Here is an 18,686-nt window from a genome sequence, read left to right as displayed (position 1 = left end):
GCCACACCAACCCCAAAATCCCTGCTGGGCACACCTGCTCCCAAAATCCCTGCTGGCCACACCAACCCCAAAATCCCTGCTGGGCACACCTGCTCCCAAAATCCCTGCTGGCTGTACCTGCCCCCAAAATCCCTGCTGGGCACACCTGCCCCCAAAATCCCTGCTGGCTGTACCTGCCCCCAAAATCCCTGCTGGCTGTACCTGCCCCCAAAATCCCTGCTGGCCACACCAACCCCAAAATCCCTGCTGGCTGTACCTGCCCCCAAAATCCCTGCTGGGCACACCTGCTCCCAAAATCCCTGCTGGCTGCACCTGCTCCCAAAATCCCTGATGGCCGCACCTGCTCCCAAAATCCCTGCTGGCCACACCTGCTCCCAAAATCCCTGCTGGCTGCACCTGCTCCCAAAATCCCTGCTGGGGGTGGGACGGGACAGGTGCCCGGCCACCTGCGCGTCCCCGCGGCTGCACAGGCACGGCCTGTCCCTCCCTGCTCCGGGGAACGTTCGGTAAATACCAGCGATCAGCAGGGCGAGAGGGCTGCGGGGAGGGCTGGAGCGGGATCACCGCGCTCCAACAGCCTCCTTAACACCTGTGCTTGCAGGCAAGCCTGCTCTCCGGAAAGGCATTTAGAGCCTTTGTCTCGTGGAGTCATTAGGAGCGCCTCCCCCGATCTCTTCTGTTAAAGATGGGTCTAAGGTTAAAAAAAAAAAATCATATTTCTCTGAGCTGGAAAGCTAATTGCTGCCTGCTTCAAGCACAGGGCGTGTTGTGGAGGAAGAGAAGCAGCTGGGAGGAAATCCCGATTGTAATAACACTGGCAGGATCTTTCCAGGACGTGAGAATGCTGTGTGCTCCAGCAGATCCCAGGATCTGGCGTGGCAGGATCAGACAGGGAGGATAACGCTGGCAGGATCTTTCCAGGACGTGAGAATGCTGTGTGCTCCAGCAGATCCCAGGATCTGGCGTGGCAGGGTCAGACAGGGAGGAGAAAGCCACAGCAAAGTTTGGGAAGCTCGTTGCTCCCCGTGGAGGAGCCCGGGTTGGTGCTTGTGCTCATCTCAGCCTTCTCTGCGGGGCGATGCTGACACACGATGCTCCTGCTGGGGCTGCACAGTGCCTGGCCCCCTGGAGACGCCAAATCTCCCAATGGTTTGGACTCACAGCCTGGAATCTAAGCTCATTTCCGACTCTGACCTCCTTTATCTGAACAAATCTCACGTGCCTGCTACTACTCAGACAGCAAAAAATAATCTTTGCTGCCGTGATATGTGTGTCAGCTTTCCTTCATCCCAGCAAAGTGCCGTGAGAGCTGCAAAATGCTTCGGAAACATGAGGATTTTTTGAGCAAGAGAGATTAAAAGGGGAGGAAAGAAATGAGTCTCTGGGACTTAGAAAGCAAACCCCTGAGCCAGGTTTCCTTGGCACGATTCCTTTTGCAAAATGGTCTTGCTGCTGCCCACTGGAGCCAAATGTGAAGGAAGGGATTAAAGGTGTGAAGCTGCTCCATCCTGATAGCTCTTTCACAGTGCTGGGCAGAGCAGAAGGGACGTTTCAGAGTTTATTTATTAGCTAAATAAACGCTGGGCACTGTGGGTCTGGAGCTTGAGCTAGACTGCGTTGCTCTTAGCAAGGCCGTGCTCTGAGCCTGCATTTGAACCACCAGGTTTGGGAGCAGAGCAGATCACCCCAAAACCACCAGCAAGCTCCCTCCCAGCTGTGCTGTGAGCTGCTGCCCCGCTCCCTCCTCCCTCCTGGGCTCCAGGCTGGGTGGGGAGCGTGGTCAGGCCGGCTCAGGTGATCCTTGTGCAGCTGGCAGCGGGCAGGCAGCGCTGGGCTGCGATCCCCTGAGGGATCTTTGGGCTCCCAGACCTCTGCCCACCTCCTGCTGGAGTCCCTCTCTTCACCAGAAGGGTGGTGGTGGAAGGTTTCTCCTGCCGAGCCAGCTGGGACACCAAGTGCTGTGCGTGCTGTGCCGCCGCGGGGGATGAGGGAGCACCCAGGACTGGCAGGCTGAACGGAGCGACAAAAACCCGCAGAGATTTTGGGTGGATTGCACCCTGGGCATGGGAGTTGGTGTGTGAGTGCTTGATCTGCAGAGGAGGTTGGATGAAGGGCTAAGATGAAAGGGAAGAGATGGATTAAAGAAGGAAAGAGAGAGAGTGAGGCAGAAGAAGAGAGGGATCAGCAGTCCAGACTCCTGTGTGGATCCAGCTGATGGGATGTCCTGGGGCCCTGGGCTTCGTGGGGCTCATTTAAATCTTCCACTCCCTGGGGAGAAGTGTAGGAATGTGCCCCCTGTGGACAGAGTGACAGAACCTTCCTCTGTCCCCCAAAAAGGAAAGAGCCCAGAACTTTCTCCCGGTGATCAGGTAGGAAAATCACTGATAGGACCTTGGGGACTTCACCTCAAGTTTGGGGACAGCTAATTGGCCATGAGCCAAAAGGTCCCGCCTGGGCCATTGAGTAGAAAAGGACAGAACAAAGAAACCAAATGGGTTTTGTGAGGTGTCTTTACCAGGAGCACAATCTGTGGCACCTGGATCGGTTTGAGTTTGTTATTTTGCCTTTATTAAACCTTTTTTGTTCCTGACGCTGTCACATCAGCCTCCTGCTCCTTTTATGCCCTCCAAAGAATGCTGAGCTATTCTGGGGTGTAACGTTGGGGTGTTGGGAGCTCATCAGCTCGAAACCCCCGGGCAAAAACGTTATAGAGAAGTTTCCCACTTTTTGTGCAAGTCAGTTCTCATTCCCAGTGGTTCTTTCAGACCTTTCTGGAAACGGGTTGGAGGCTTTGGGGTCTTGGATGGGCTCGTTCCCCCCTGTGCTTTTCTGCAGGAGCCAGCCCCAGGAGGTTTGTCCCAGAAAACGCTGCCCTGCCTCCATATGGCCCCTTCATCCAGCCACCTCCTGGTCCTCCTCTGGTGTGTTTCTACCAAGCCCTTGTTTGTTATTCCCAAAAATCCTTGGCTGGCTCCACACCATGCAGCTGTTGGTGTTTGGGACACATTAGCCCCCAGTGCTCTGGGATTCTGCCCTGGGAGTGGCTGAGGAGCACAAACCTCAGGTGGGACAGAACTCACAGGGCTCTGGGGGACTCTGGTGCAGGGCTCACTCTCTAAATGCTGTTCTCTTGGTTAAGGCTCTCTTGGCCTGGGGAATGCGAGCTTGAGGGCTGCCTGAGCTGTGCCTGGCAGCAGCCTGGGTGTCCCAGGGCAGCCTGGGTGTGTTTAGGACAGCCTGGGTGTCCCAGGGCAGCCTGGGTGTGTTTAGGACAGCCTGGGTGTCCTGGGACAGCCTGGGTGTGTTTAGGACAGCCTGGGTGTCTGTCCCAGGGCAGCCTGGGTGTGTTTAGGACAGCCTGGATGTCTGTCCTAGGACAGCCTGGGTGTGTTTAGGGCAGCCTGGGTGTGTTTAGGACAGCCTGGGTGTGTTTAGGACAGCCCAGGTGTCTGTCCTGGGACAGCCTGGGTGTGTTCAGGACAGCCTGGGTGTCTGTCCCAAGGCAGCCTGGGTGTCCCAGGGCAGCCTGGGTGTGTTTAGGACAGCCACGGTGTTTAGGACAGCCTGGGTGTGCCAGGGCAGCCTGGGTGTGTTTAGGACAGCCTGGATGTCTGTCCTAGGACAGCCTGGGTGTGTTTAGGACTGCCTGGGTGTCTGTCCTAGGACAGCCAGGGTGTGTTTAGGACAGCCTGGGTATCCCAGGGCAGCCTGGGTGTGTTTAGGACTGCCTGGGTGTCTGTCCTAGCACAGCCTGGGTGTGTTTAGGACAGCCTGGGTGTGCCAGGGCAGCCTGGGTGTTTAGGACAGCCTGGGTGTCTGTCCCAGGACAGCCTGGGTGTGTTTAGGACAGCCTGGGTGTCTGTCCCAGGACAGCCTGGGGTGTGTTTAGGACAGCCTGGGTGTCTGTCCCAGGACAGCCTGGGTGTGTTTAGGACAGCCTGGGTGTCTGTCCCAGGACAGCCTGGGGTGTGTTTAGGACAGCCTGGGTGTCCCAGGGCAGCCTGGGTGCCTGCACAGGAGCCCGTGGTGGAGCAAACCCCGCAGAACCCAGCCTGGTCCATCCTGCAGGGGAGCTGGAGGACTGGCCGGATGTGCTTCCTCCCTCACCACAACCCCATTAAAATTTAAGGGTAAAGGTGGGAGTAGTGAAAGAGAATTTTCTATTTAAGGCTTTTAATTCATTTTTACCTCCAGCTTTAGCTGGAGTTTGTGCAAACCACTGGCAAGGCAATTAAAGTGACTTCTTAATGGGTTATTTTTTGTCACTTCACCACGGCGGGAGCTAAAGATCCCAGGCTGTGAGCTGCCTGGGGTAGGGGCCATCCCTTTGCTGTGCTGCTCTGATGTTTAATCCCTAATTGGGTTTTATTCACAAGCCCTGGCTGAGTCATAACGAGGTGCAGGGTTATGGCTGGATAGAACACAGGGAGCAAAATATCCGGGCTGCAGCTCCCCAAGGCTTCCAGGGCTGGATCCATCCTGGAAAGGAAGAGTGGGGGACTTTGGAAAACGTAGTGCACAGTTTGTTTTGGGTGGTTGATGGGTATTTTGTAGCAGTAAGCTCCAAGGACAAAAAGCAATGAAAAAAAAAACAAAACAGATTGCCCGTGAGTTCCTCTTAAATCCTGAGGGCTGCTGGGAGAAGATGAGGGTGGGTACGAGGGTCTGGGATTTCCTGTGCTCCCGTTCCCCTCCAGCCCTGATCCCACCCACAGCTCAGCACGGGAGGAACACAAGCCTGTGTCCAGCCCAATGAATTTCTGGTGCAGCTCGGCCAAGGGAGAGCAGGGGTGGACGTGTTTCCCCCTGCAGGGTTCATTCCTTCAGCTCCTGCCCGCATCAACACACCTCTGCTGCCTTGTGATCCCCCCCCCCCCCACCCCTGCCAGGTTATTTGGAGAAATGCTTTCTAAAAATAGCCTCCTGGTTTTTCCGGTATGATCCTGTGCAGCTCTAAGAACCTGCCTAGAAAGGCTGTCCGGCTCATTGATGTTTCCTTAAAATGCAGCTAATCCGTGTAATCTCATTATAGCAGTCGGTGATTATACTGACAGCAAGCCTTAGCAGCGCTCCAGCAAAGCCTTTTATTCCCTGCCTGTTATGTGGGTGGCTAAAAGTCGCTGGGAGCACATTTTGGGTTTGGCCGGTCTATTTTAGGGGCAGGACCTAGCAGTATTTTTGTTTTGATTCCCTAGGAGATGTCCTGCTTTGTTTGTGGCGACGCCAGCGCGTTTTTGCCCCCGTGCCTCAGCTTTGCTGGCCACTGGCACCCCATGCCTGTGCAGCAGGGTCTCCCAAAATTACTGGGCAGCATTAAAGCAGCAGGGATGGTTTCTTACAGCAGAGCAGAGGAGGGGGAGCTTTGCCACACGTCCAGTGGGATTCCCGCTGTCCCGCTGTGGCACAGCCCCTCTCTCCAGGGATTCAGCCCAAGGAAAAGGCGGATTTTGGGGTGCTGAGTGATGCCCAAGGAGGACCTGCCCAGCTTCGCCAGGCAGGCTGGAGGTGTGGAACGCAAAAGCTGGCTGAGCGAGGAGCAGCGGGGCAGTTTGGGCTGGGAAGGCAGGTCCAGCCCGTCCCGGGAGAGGGCACATCCCAGGAGAGGCTCCGTGTGCTCGGGTCAAGGACTGGCTGAAGTGGCCAAGCCCTGCTGTGCTTCCTGTGCCCTGCTGCATCTGGGCAGACTGCTGAGGGTCCTCCCCGAGGCCTGGGCAGCCTTGGCTGGGCAGTGTGGGGTACAGGGCTCCGTGTGCTCAGTGCTGGCTGGGCTTGGTTGTGACTCTGCTCGGTTCTGGCTGTGCTTTGTGGCCTTGTCCCATCGTCATCGAATCTCAGAATACCCTGAGCTGGAAGGGATCCCCCCAGGATCACCCAGCCCAGCTCCTGCCCTGCACAGACCCCCAACAATCCCACCCTGGGCATCCCTGGCAGTGCTGGCCAAAGGCTCCTGGAGCTCCGGCAGCCTCGGGGCCGTGCCCATTCCCTGGGGAGCCTGGGCAGTGCCAGCACCCTCTGGGGAAGAACCTTTCCCTGATATCCCACCCAAACCTCCCTGGCACAGCTCCAGCCGTGCCCTGGGTGCTGTTCCTGTCACCCCTGAAGGAAGATCAGTGTCTGCCCCTGCTCTTCCCCTCACAAGGAAGCTGTAGCTGCAGCGAGCTCTCCCCTCTGTCTCCTCCACCCGAATGGGCCAGGTGCCCTCCTCACATGGCCCCTCCAGACCCTTCCCATCCCCGTGTCCCTCCTTTGGACACTCTCTGACAGCTTTAGATCCTTCTCACGTTGCGGCAGCCCCAGTGCAGAGCAGTGGCACCGTGCCCCTCCTCGCTGGTGTCCCTGTTGTCCCCAGGACGGGGCTGTCCCCCAGGCTCTGGGGCACTGCTGGCTCAGATCCAGCTGGCCATCAGCAGGACACCCAGGTCCCTTCCCATGGCCCTGCTGCCCAGCGGTGGCCTCGCTGGAGGGTCCCTTTGGCCACAGCTGGCCAGAGGGCTGACTGCAGGTGGGTGTCTCTGCTGTCGGCTGCTCCCGGGAGGCACCAACGCTGGGCTGCAGCTCCACCGAGCCCCGGCGCGGCTCCTGGGAGAGCAGAGGGCACGGGGGCCATCCTGGGGGGGCACAGCAGCCAGGGTGGAACCCTTTTCCAGACGGTTTGTGCAGACAAATGCGGGTTTTTCCCTCTCCATCAAGCCCCTCTTGGTTGTTTGCCCACGCCGAGCGTGCGGATCTGCGAGCCATCCCGCCCCAGAGCGAGCTGGGGAGGTTTGTCAGCGAGCAGAAGGATTAAAGGGAGGCACAGCCCGGCTGTGCAGGCACTCCTGCGAGATCCCAGAGCAGCGTTTGCAGAGGACAGGGCTCTCTCTGCAGAGATACCTATCTCTGGGGCCCATGGAGGGTTGGAGGAGCCGCTCTGCCATGGCTCTGCCTTGCTGGCACATGCTGCACATACCTCCTTTGGGGCAAATTCCTCACACAGGCTTCTCAGAGACAGTAAGAAACCCTCTAGGGCTGTTTCTGCATGTTTTTTCAAAAAGTTATTTTCTTAATATCCATCCTGCTTTTGCTTATCTTCGTCCAGCCCCTCCAGTGATAACACAGGCAAAGCCCTGACCGTGGCGTCCCGGGGAGGAAAGGCTCAGCTCTTGGACAAAGTGCTGGCTCAGAGTGGATTTCTAATATCTTTTTTTTCTGGAAGAAAAGGCTGTAGGTGCCAAACCAAAAGGGCAAAGTGATTTGCCCCCATGAGGTATCATGTTTCTGCTCTGATTTACGGCAAGGGGAGAGGCTTCTGAGTCATCTGTTCCAGGAACTGCTTTTTTTTGGTAACGGAGATAATTCTGCTGGTTTTAAATCAATGTGTTGTCAGTCAGCAAAAGTGCGGGATGGGAACCGCAGCTGGCAGGGCTGGGGCTGACCAGGGACAGGGACAGGGGATGATCAGGGACAGGGGATGATCAGGGACACGGGCTGGGACTGACCAGGGACAGGGACAGGGGATGATCAGGGACAGGGGCTGGGGCTGACCAGGGACAGGGACAGGGACAGGGACAGGGGATGATCAGGGACAGGGGCTGGGGCTGGGACTGACCAGGGACAGGGACAGGGACAGGGACTGACCAGGGACAGGGACAGGGATGATCAGGGACACGGGCAGGGGCTGGGACTGACCAGGGACAGGGACAGGGGATGATCAGGGACAGGGGATGAGGCTGGGGCTGACCAGGGACAGGGACTGACCAGGGACAGGGACAGGGGATGATAAGGGACAGGGGCAGGGGACTGACCAGGCACTGGGACTGACCAGGAACAGGGAATGATCAGGGACAGGGGCTGGGGCTGGGACTTACCAGGGACAGGGACAGGGGATGATCAGGGACAGGGGACGATCAGGGACAGGGGCTGGGACTGACCAGGGACAGGGACAGGGACAGGGGATGATCAGGGACAGGGGACGATCAGGGACAGGGGCTGGGACTGACCAGGGACAGGGGCTGGGACAGGGGATGATCAGGGACAGGGATTGGAGCTGAGGCTGGGATGATCAGGGACAGGGGACGATCAGGGACAGGGGCTGGGGCTGGGACTGACCAGGGACAGGGGCTGGGGCTGACCAGGGTCAGGCACTGACCAGGGACTGGGGCTGGGGCTAACCGGGGACACGGACTGACCAAGAACAGGGACAGGGACTGACCAAGAACAGGGACTGGGACTGACCAGGGACAGGGACTGACCAAGAACAGGGACTGGGACTGACCAGGGACAGAGACTGACCAAGAACAGGGACTGGGGCTGGCCATGGATTGGGACTGACCAAAAACAGGGACTGGGGCTGGCCAGGGACAGGGACTGACCAAGAACAGGGACTGGGGCTGACCAGGGACAGAGACTGACCAAGAACAGGGACCGGGGCTGACCAAGAACAGGGGCTGGGACTGACCAGGGACAGAGACTGACCAAGAACAGGGACTGGGGCTGGCCAGGGACAGAGACTGACCAAGAACAGGGACTGGGGCTGGCCAGGGAGGGGCACTGGGGCTGCCAAGGGCCTGGGGCTGACCAGGGGCTGGGGCTGAGGCACAGGGACAGCAATCTGCTGGGCCGTGCAGCCCTCTGTGTGTGTGTGTGTATGTGGGACACAGGTGGGTGTCCCCATGGCACGGGGCCGTGCCAGGGCAGGTGGCAGGCAGCAGGGTGGCCCTGCTGGCCCAGGCAGGCTGGCCTGGCCGTGTTTGTTCAGGCACAGTCTGTCTGGTGGCTGTCTGGGTGCAGACAGCCGAGCCCAGAGCTGTTCCACGTGCTGGGTCCCAGCGGGAAATGAGGCCTGTCCCCACGCCTGGGCTCTGCTCAGCCCCTCCACGGCTGACTGACCAGGGCTGGCTGCCTGCTCAGGGACACATGGGTGGCTTTCCCACACTGCCTAAAGCCCTGTGAGTGTCAGCAAGTTCTTCTTTGTTTTCTGTTCTTTCTGTGAGCTAATGAGCGTTGTCTGATTTTCCTTTCTCCTTTTATTTTTTTTTTTCTCTCTGAGTGTATTTTGGCCTGTCCACAATTGCCCTAGCTGTTAAGGAGGAGAATTCCTGTTTCCCTGAGTCAGGTTTGGGCAGCAGAGCTGGCTTTGCAGAGCTGAGTGATGCTGCTCTGCTTGTCCACAGTGCATGGGAAAGCGGTGTGTTACTGCTGGTCACACCAGGATTTGGGGTCGTTTTGTGCTGTTTCCCTTCAGTTTGCCTTTTCCCCCTGGCTTCTCCCCCAGGCTGATGAGGATTTCGCCCTCCTGTGACAGTGCTGCTTGCTCCCCTCTGGGGTTCAGGTGGCAGCTCATCTTGCTGATGAGTTTCTGCATGGCTCCTGGCAGCAGACATTTTGATAAGTGGTGTTTTCAGGGGAGGAGAATCCCCCCTGAGCAGCCTGCGTGGCTGTTTCTGGGCACATCCAGGCTGCCAGGGGAGTGGCGCGCCCCTGAGAGCAGATTTTGGGAGAGCAGGCTGCTGGGATCAGCCCTGCAGCTCCCGTGAGTGAGGCTGCGAGGGTGAGTCCCAGTGCAGCCCAGTGACTGCAGCTGGCTCTCACACGGCTTCCAGAGTGTCCCAGTGACTGCAGCTGGCTCTCACACGGCTCCCAGTGACTGCAGCTGGCTCTCACACAGCTCCCAGAGTGTCCCAGTGACTGCAGCTGGCTCTCACACAGCTCCCAGAGTGTCCCAGTGAGTGCAGCTGGCTCTCACACGGCTTCCAGGGTGTCCCAGTGACTGCAGCTGGCTCTCACACAGCTCCCAGAGTGTCCCCAGTGACTGCAGCTGGCTCTCACACAGTTCCCAGAGTGTCCCAGTGACTGCAGCTGGCTCTCACACAGCTCCCAGAGGGTCCCAGTGACTGCAGCTGGCTCTCACACAGCTCCCAGAGTGTCCCAGTGACTGCAGCTGGCTCTCACACAGCTCCCAGAGTGTCCCAGTGACTGCAGCTGGCTCTCACACAGCTCCCAGAGGGTCCCAGTGACTGCAGCTGGCTCTCACACAGCTCCCAGAGTGTCCCAGTGACTGCAGCTGGCTCTCACATGGCTCCCAGTGACTGCAGCTGGCTCTCACACGGCTCCCAGAGTGTCCCAGTGACTGCAGCTGGCTCTCACACAGCTCCCAGAGTGTCCCAGTGACTGCAGCTGGCTCTCACACGGCTCCCAGAGTGTCCCCAGTGACTGCAGCTGGCTCTCACACAGCTCCCAGAGTGTCCCAGTGACTGCAGCTGGCTCTCACACAGCTCCCAGAGTGTCCCCAGTGACTGCAGCTGGCTCTCACACAGCTCCCAGCGTGTCCCCAGTGACTGCAGCTGGCTCTCACACAGCTCCCAGAGCCCTCAGGGTCCCTGGGGTCACAGGGCAGGGTGTCCCTGCTGGAGACTCCAGCACAGGGGACACGCAGCTCAGGAGCATCCCATGTTCCTCAGCATCCTCCAGAGGCGAGCAGCTCATTGGCTGCCTTTGCCAGCAGATTTGGGGACCTGGGAAGCGTGGATGTGGCATGTGGGGCCGTGGCGTGGTGGCACTCGGGCAATGTTTGGGCTGGGTGACCTCAGAGCCCTTTTCCAGCCTCAGTGATTCCCTGGACAGCTTCTTCTGCTGCGGTCAGGCCGGTTTTGCTGGCGTGGGCTCTCACCCCACGATGTGTCCCTGTGCCACACGGGGTGTCCCGCCGTGCTCCCGGTGCCAGAGCAGGGCACAGCCCCTCGCTGCCGGGGTCTGGGGGTCACGGGAAGGGGGCACAGGCACCCCCAGCCCCGTGGCAGATCCTGGGCGAGCAGGAGGGCGCAGAGCGGGGAGCCGGGCGCTGCGGTTTGCAGCGGGAGCTGCAGGAGAGGAGGGGAGCAGAGCTTTGTCCCACTCCACCCCGGCACTCCACCATCCCCGGGGCTCTCTGTGGGATGCTCTGCGGAGCTGGGCACCAGCAGCCACGCTTATTGATGGGCTGCCGTAATTAAATTTCAGCCTCGGAGCGGTGGCTGGCGTGGGAGCAAAGAGCAGCAGGAGCCTTGTCCTGCAGGGTTTGCTGCTGCTTCAGTGGCGCTGCGCTGGAGCTTGGAGAGCTTTCCCGAAGACAGGCAGGTCTGAAGGCACCACGGGGGCAGTGGGACAGAATCAAAGGTGCCTGGAAGGCTTTGGCTGAGGGGGAGCAATGCTGGGGTGGAGAGAAGAAGGGGAAAATGAACCTCGTTGTGCTGCTGACAGAGGCACCCGAGATAGGCAGGAGGTGTAATGGCCCCTGGGGTCCAGCCCTTCTCGACATCACCGCCACCTCGCCCTAATTAGCACCTGTGGGGCCCTCTTAATGACAGACATCCGGCTCGGAGCCCGGCTTCGATGGATTCACCCGGCCGGGGAGAATGCCACTGCCCTGCAGCGGGGCTGGGGACGAGGAAAAGCTGACTCAGGTGTCACCCTCGGGTGGGTGTGACAGCAGAGAGACACTGTGAGGGCACAGGGAGTCACTGTGAGGGCACCCAGAGCCCCCACAAGGGCACTCAGAGCCCCCCAAAGTCCTGTGATGGCAAGCAGAGTCCTGTGAGGGCACCCAGAGTCCCTGTAAGGGCACCCAGAGCCCCTGTGAAGGCAACCAGGATCCCTCTGGGGGCACCCAGAGCCCCTGTGAGGGCACCCAGAGTCCTGTGAGGGCACCCAGAGTCCCTGTCAGGGCACCCAGAGCCCCTGTGAAGGCAACCAGGATCCCTCTGGGGGCACCCAGAGTCTTGTGAGGGCACCCAGAGTCCCTGTGAGGGCACCCCGAGTCCCTGTGAGTGCAACCAGAGCCCCTGTGAGGGCACCCAGAATCCTGTGATGGCACCCAGAGCCTCTGCGAGGGCACCCAGAGTCTTGTGAGGGCACCCAGAGTCCTTGTGAGGGCACCCAGACTCGCTGTGAAGGCACCCAGAGTCCCTGTGAGGGCACCCAGAGTCCCTGTGAGGGCACTCAGAGCCTCTGTGATGGCACCCAGAATCCTGTGAGGGCACCCAGAGTCTCTGTGAGGGCACCCAGAATCCTGTGAGGGCACCCAGAGCCCCTGTGATGGCACCCAGAGTCTCTGTGAGGGCACCCAGAGTCCTGTGAAGGCACCCAGAGCCCCTGTGATGGCACCCAGAGCCTCTGTGAGGGCACCCAGAATCCTGTGAGGGCACCCAGAGCCTCTGTGAGGGCACCCAGAATCCTGTGAGGGCACCCAGAGCCCCTGCGATGGCACCCAGAGTCTCTGTGAGGGCACCCAGAGTCCTGTGAGGGCACCCAGAGTCCTGTGAGGGCACCCAGAGCCCCTGTGATGGCACCCAGAGTCCTGTGAGGGCACCCAGAGTCTCTGTGATGGCACCCCGAGCCCCATCAGGGCACCCAGGGCCCCCCAAGCCCTGTGAGGGCACCCCGAGCCCTCAGAGGAGGAAGGCAGCAGAAAGGTCAGCACAAATCCCCGCAGCATCGCCAGGGCAAACGCTGCCCTTGCCCACAGGGGAGAGAGAGGAAGGATGGAAGGAGGAAAGAAATCTTCTCAATTCTCCCCCCCATCTTTGCATTTTATGGCACTGAGGGTACCCATCATGACATCTCTGCATCTGAGGCAGCTGCTGGAGCTGCCCCGGGTGAGAAATCGAGTGAGAGGCGAGTTGAGTCTGTGAAATACACTCGGTGTTCCTCGGCGGGGAGTAGCTCCACGTTTCCTGCGCCGTTCCTAAATGCAGAGTGGTTTGTTGTTTAGCTGGGTGGTTCGACTCTCTGTGTGAGCTCCCCCATCCTCTCCTGGTCCCTCCCCGTGCCCGGTGGCCGCGGGGCAGGCTGCTGGCACCACGGGGCTCTGCTCCCTCAGGTGCAGGTCTGGGTGATGGCCATGGCAGGTATTTATTAAATTAGGGGATCCATGGCCTGCAGCGTTGGTGTGAGCCTCCTGGGGGCACCCAGAACTGTCCCCTCTCCCGACGGGGACTGACAGCAACTGGGGGAAGGGGCTGGGAGTGAACTTAGCACTCCCTCTGACCCCTTGGAACTGGTGTCCCTGTGTTGTGCTGGCCTCCGTGGGGCACAGAGAGCAGGCTGGGGTTTGATCCCTGGTGTCCCTCTGTTCTGTGGGGCACAGAGAGCAGGCTGGGTGTGAGCAGATGGGGTTTGATCCCTGGTGTCCCTCTGTTCTGTGGGGCACAGAGCAGGCTGGGGTTTGATCCCTGGTGTCCCTCTGTTCTGTGGGGCACAGAGAGCAGCCTGGGGTTTGATCCCTGGTGTCCCTATGTTGTGCTGGCCTCTGTGGGGCACAGAGAGCAGGCTGGGTGTGCGCAGGTGGGGTTTGATCCCTGGAGCTGGTGTCCCTCTGTTCTGTGGACACAGAGAGCAGGCTGGGGTTTGATCCCTGGTGTCCCTATGTTGTGCTGGCCTCTGTGGGGCACAGAGAGCAGGCTGGGGTTTGGTCCCCGGTGTCCCTCTGTTCTGTGGAGGCTGGGGTTTGGTCCCCGGTGTCCCTCTGTTGTGTGGGGCACAGAGAGCAGGCTGGGGTTTGGTCCCCGGTGTCCCTGTGTACTGTGGAGCACAGAGAGCAGGCTGGGTGTGCTCAAGTTGGGTTTGACCCCTGGTGTCCCTCTGTTCTGCTGGCCTCTGTGGGACACAGAGAGCAGGCTGGGGTTTGGTCCCTGGTGTCCCTGTGTTCTGTGGGGCACAGAGAGCAGGCTGGGTGTGCACAGGTTGGGTTTGACCCCTGGTGTCCCTCTGTTCTGTGGGGCACAGAGAGCAGGCTGGGTGTGCACAGGTTGGGTTTGATCCCCGGTGTCCCTGTGTTCTGTGGGGCACAGAGAGCAGGCTGGGTGTGCGCAGGTGGGGTTTGATCCCTGCACACCCCTTTGGTGCTCCCACACTCTGTTTCTGCTGTCTCGCTGCCTGCTGTGCTGCAGGGGCTGCTGGCCGTGCCCTGCTGCAGCTCCCCAGAAGCTCCCGCTGGATTTGGCTCCCTGGGTGGATATCAGAGCCCAGCCTGGCTGGCCTGACAGCTGCTGGGCTCTGGTCTGCAGCTCCACACAGCTGGGCACCTTTCCTGTCTGACTCTGGGCACTGCAGCTCCCATTAGGAAATTAACACTTCTTCATTCCAGCAGCCACGGCCAGGCGGAGACTGGGACTGCTGGTGGCATTTCTTCGGCGCTCCTGGGGGCTGTCAGGAGCCAGGTGGGGTTTGGAGAATGGGGAAGGCAGGGAAACCACATCTGAGGCCTTCCTTGGGAGGCTGTTCAGCCTGGTCCGGGGGGTTTGCTGCTGCCTGGGGTGGAGGAGGCAGCGATAGGAGCAGAGGCAGGCAGAGGCTGGTCACTGAGTCCCAGAATGGTTTGAGTGGGAAGAGACTTCAGAGTCATCTCATTCCACCCCCTGCCATGACAGGGACACCTCCCACTGTCCCAGGCTGGCCTTGGACACTGCCAGGGATGCAGGGATAGCCACAGCTGCTCTGGGCACCCTGGGCCAGGGCCTGCCCACCCTCCCAGCCAGCAATTCCTGCCCAATATCCCATCTGGGCCTGCCCTCTGGCCCTGGGAAGCCATTGCCTGGCTGCTGGCCCTGCAGGCCTTGTCCCCAGTGCCTGGGCAGCTCTCCTGGAGCCCCTGCAGGCCCTGGCAGGGGCTCGCAGGTGTCCCTGGAGCCTTCTCTGGTGCAGCTGAACAGCCCCAGCTGTGCCAGGCTGGCTGCAGAGCAGAGGGGCTCAGCCCTGGCAGCATCTCCGTGGCCTCCTCTGGGCTGGCTCCAGCAGCTCCCTGTCCTTGTGCTGTTGGAGCAGGGCTGGGGCAGCTCTGCAGGTGGGCTCTCACCTGAGCCCAGGGCCAGAGGGGCACAATCCCTTCCCTTGGCCTGCCTCTCTCCCGCTCCCGTGGGATCCTGCAGGATCCTGGCTCAGCTCGGGGGTGAGACACAGCCTGGAGCAGCACCAAGGCCCTCGTTCTGCTTGTGAGAAAAACCATGGCTCTTTCTTCCCTTTTTCCCCCTCATAGGTTGTGCTTTCCCTTTCAGCGCTTCTAGAGCTCTACTAATTATTAATAATTAGGCTGACGAGGCAGAACTTGGTTTCTTTCCACTGCGTCTGGAGGAAGCCAAGGAGGGAGCGAGCGCGGGAGCTCGCTCTGGGTCCTGCCAGCGCTACCTGGGCTCAGCACCCCGCGGGGTTCTGCTGCCAGAACCACAGGAGGGTTTGGTGGGACCATCCAGTCCAGAGCCCACGAGCCTGGAATGGCAGAGCTGAGCAGGAGGGTCTGGTGGGAAGGGCTCCCCAGGACCATCCAGTCCCAGAGCCCACGAGCCTGGAATGGCAGAGCTGAGCAGGAGGGTTTGGTGGGACCATCCAGTCCAGAGCCCATGAGCCTGGAATGGCAGAGCTGAGCAGGAGGGTTTGGTGGGAAGGGCTCTGCAGGATCATCCAGTCCAGAGCCCACGAGCCTGGAATGGCAGAGCTGAGCAGGAGGGTTTGGTGGGAAGGGCTCTGCAGGATCATCCAGTCCAGAGCCCACGAGCCTGGAATGGCAGAGCTGAGCAGGAGGGTTTGGTGGGAAGAGCTCCCCAGGACCATCCAGACCCAGAGCCCACGAGCCTGGAATGGCAGAGCTGAGCAGGAGGGTTTGGTGGGAAGGGCTGCCTGGGATCATCCCGTCGCATCACCACGAGCCCGGAATGGCAGAGCTGAGCAGGAGGGTTTGGTGGGAAGGGCTCCCCAGAACCATCCAGTCCCATCACCACGAGCCCGGAATGGCAGAGCTGAGCAGGAGGGTTTGGTGGGAAGGGCTGCCTGGGATCATCCCGTCCCATCACCACAAACCTGGAATGGCAGAGCTGAGCAGCATGCTGGGGATGGGTGCTGGATGATGGGGCTGGGTGCTGGATGATGGGGCTGGGTGCTGGATGCTGGGGCTGGGGCTGGGGACACCGTGAGGTACCGAGATGGGTCTCACAGCCACCATGGCGCCGTGTTAAAGCACACCAATCCCAGCCCTATTTCACAGAGTTCCCTTCGCCAGCAGGAGATTTTGGTTATTTTTATTTGTTTCGGATACTTTTATTTGTTTTCTCCTCCTGGTCAGGCGCTCTCCCAGGAGCTGTGCAGGTCTGCAGCGCGGGCTGGGGAAGCCCAGGCGGTTCCCAGCAGGGGAAAAGCCCCTCTGCTGCTGCAGCCCCCTGGTCGCTCGCCGGCTCCCAGGCTGCCCTTGAGCCTTGCCGTGGTCCTCAGAGCCTCCAGCAGCACCTTCTCCCTCTCCATGGCCTCGTCACCCCGCTGGGGCAGCCTCCTGCTCTTCCCTGCAGAGCCTCAGGATCTATCCACCTCGCTGCTCCCTTGCTCCCCAGCTGGTTTTGTCCCCCAGGTTTGCCTCCCTGGTGCCTGCCCCGCTCCCTGGCAGCAGCAGCAGCATCTTCCTCTGCTGGGTCCTTGCGTGCAGCAGCCAGCATTAGATAATTGCTGGGTTGAAAAGAGGCTGTAATTATTTTTGCTTCCCGGCTGGAGGAGCAGGCAGCGCTTGCCAAGCGGCTCGGTAGCTGCTGGCAGATGCTCTTTCGAGGGTATCCCTGCCCTGCCTGCCTCCTCTCCGTGTGCCTCCGTTTCAGCTGTGAGCCGGCTGCCTCCCCGCGTCGCTGCTGCCCTGGAGCGCCGCCTTCCTCACCCACCCTCGGCAATGGGTGATTGCTCAGCCTTTGATGTTTTCCCTGGTGTTTTGTTATTCCTGGGAGCTTCAGCCAGGGAGCAGGAGGGTCCCAGCAGCGCGGCCTGGGAAGCGCAGGGCACAGGACCAGGCTGTGAGCCCTCTGCCAGGTTAATGGAGCAGCTCTGGTGATCGGGGGCTCTAACAGAGACATCGTTCTGGCTTGAAGAATACAACAGGAGCAGATCCACAGTTTATTTTATTTTATTTTATTTTATTTTATTTTATTTTATTTTATTTTATTTTATTTTATTCTACTCTATTCTATTCTATTTTACTTTATTTTACTTTATTTTATTTTATTTTATTTTAGTCTATTCTACTCTATTCTATTCTATTTTAATGATTATTTTATTTTAATTTAATTTAATTTGTTTTCATTTTTATTTTATTTTATTTCATAATTATTTTATATTATTATTTCATTTTAATAATTATTTTATTTTATTTTATTTTATTTTATTTTACTTAATATTTTATTTTATTTTATTTTATTATTTTATATCATTATTTCATTTTAATATTTCTAATTTAATTTGTTTTAATTTTGTATTTTATTTTATTTTATCTTATTTTATTTTAATCATTATTTTATATTATTATTTAATTTTCATTATTATCTTATTTTAATTTATTTTGCTTTAATTTTTATATTTTATTCTATTTTATTTTACTTATTATTTTATTTCATTTTAATCATTATTTTATATTATTATTTCATTTTAATTATTATATTATTTAATTTATTTTGCTTTAATTTTTATATTTTATGTTTTATTTTACTTATTATTTTATTTTATTTTAATGATTTTTATATTATTATTTAATTATTCTCTTATTTTAATTTATTTTGTTTTAATTTTAATATTTTATTTTATTTTATCTTATTTTATTTCAATCACTATTTTATATTATTATTTCATTTTAATTATTATCTTAATTTATTTTGGCTTAATTTTTATATTTTATTTTATTTTACTTATTATTTTATTTTATTTTCTCTTATTTTATTTTAATCATTATTTTATACTATTATTTCATTTTAATTATTACCTTATTTTAATTTATTTTGTTTAAATTTTTATTTTTTATATTTTATTTCATGTTATTTTATTATTTCAATGCTCCTCCTCTGGTAACCTGGGACCCCCCTGTGCAAGGTCACGGCCCCCGTGCAGCCGGCTGGTCCCACAGCTCCCCCCGGCCTGGGGGGACCCTCGGGGGTGTCACAAGGGTGAAGCTGGGGTGCAGCAAGGCGTCAGGGGCTGGGAGCAGCACGGGGCCCGGGCGCAGGCAGGACAGGCGTCCTTGCTCCTCCAGACTCGAGCAGCTGCAGGGAGACGTGGTGCGCCGAGAGCCTTGCGCTCATCCTCTGGGGGAAAGCCCAGCTGTTCCCTCCCGCCTCGGACCTTTCATCCCGTTCTGTTCCCAAACGAGCTGTAAAAACCACAGTGGGAAACTGGGGCGCTTTGAGGGTCCTGAGCTGTCTTTTCCCAGCTGCAGCAGCTGTGGGAAATCATCCCCTGCCCACGGCCACCTCTGCGTGGTCACCTGCCGCCAGACAGGTTTTGTCAGGAAGATCCCCAAGCACTGGGACCCTCTGGCTGCAGATGTTGGTGTTTGCCCGTGGAGGCGAGGCTCTGCCCCTCTGTGGTGCCAGCAGGCTCCTTCCAGAGCCTCTGCAGCTGGGCCAGAGACTCCTCGGCTGCTCGGAGGAGTTGTTGGCACAGCTGAAAGGCAGAGAGCTCTGCGATCTGGGACCGGGCTCCAGAGACGGCTCAGCCGGCTGCCGCTGCTCACCCAGCTCCTCTTGGGTGCACCAACCACAGCTTCTTAACGCCCTGCTGGGGGAGAAAACACACTTCATATCCTCCCTGCAACTCAGCTGTAATTTCAGAGAACCCAGGATGGCATCCTGGAGCTGCTGCCAATGTGTGCTGCGGGACATGAGTTCAGGGGGTGTCGCATCCCCACGGACACTTCTGAAAGCTTTTTGCACAAA

At 57.5% G+C, this 18,686-nt stretch overlaps 1 protein-coding gene across 3 annotated transcripts in view; it reads left to right on the top strand.

Moving 5' to 3' along the window:
- Positions 1-18,686, top strand: part of MAPK4 (mitogen-activated protein kinase 4) — a 54,911-nt gene that overhangs the window by 10,081 nt on the left and 26,144 nt on the right. The window lies entirely within an intron of this gene.

This window comes from Motacilla alba, chromosome Z (genome assembly GCF_015832195.1).
Source record: "Motacilla alba alba isolate MOTALB_02 chromosome Z, Motacilla_alba_V1.0_pri, whole genome shotgun sequence".
NCBI classification, from domain to species: domain Eukaryota; kingdom Metazoa; phylum Chordata; class Aves; order Passeriformes; family Motacillidae; genus Motacilla; species Motacilla alba.
The sequence above is the reverse complement of the archived record's forward strand: the minus strand, read 5'-3'. Positions and strand labels throughout refer to the sequence as shown.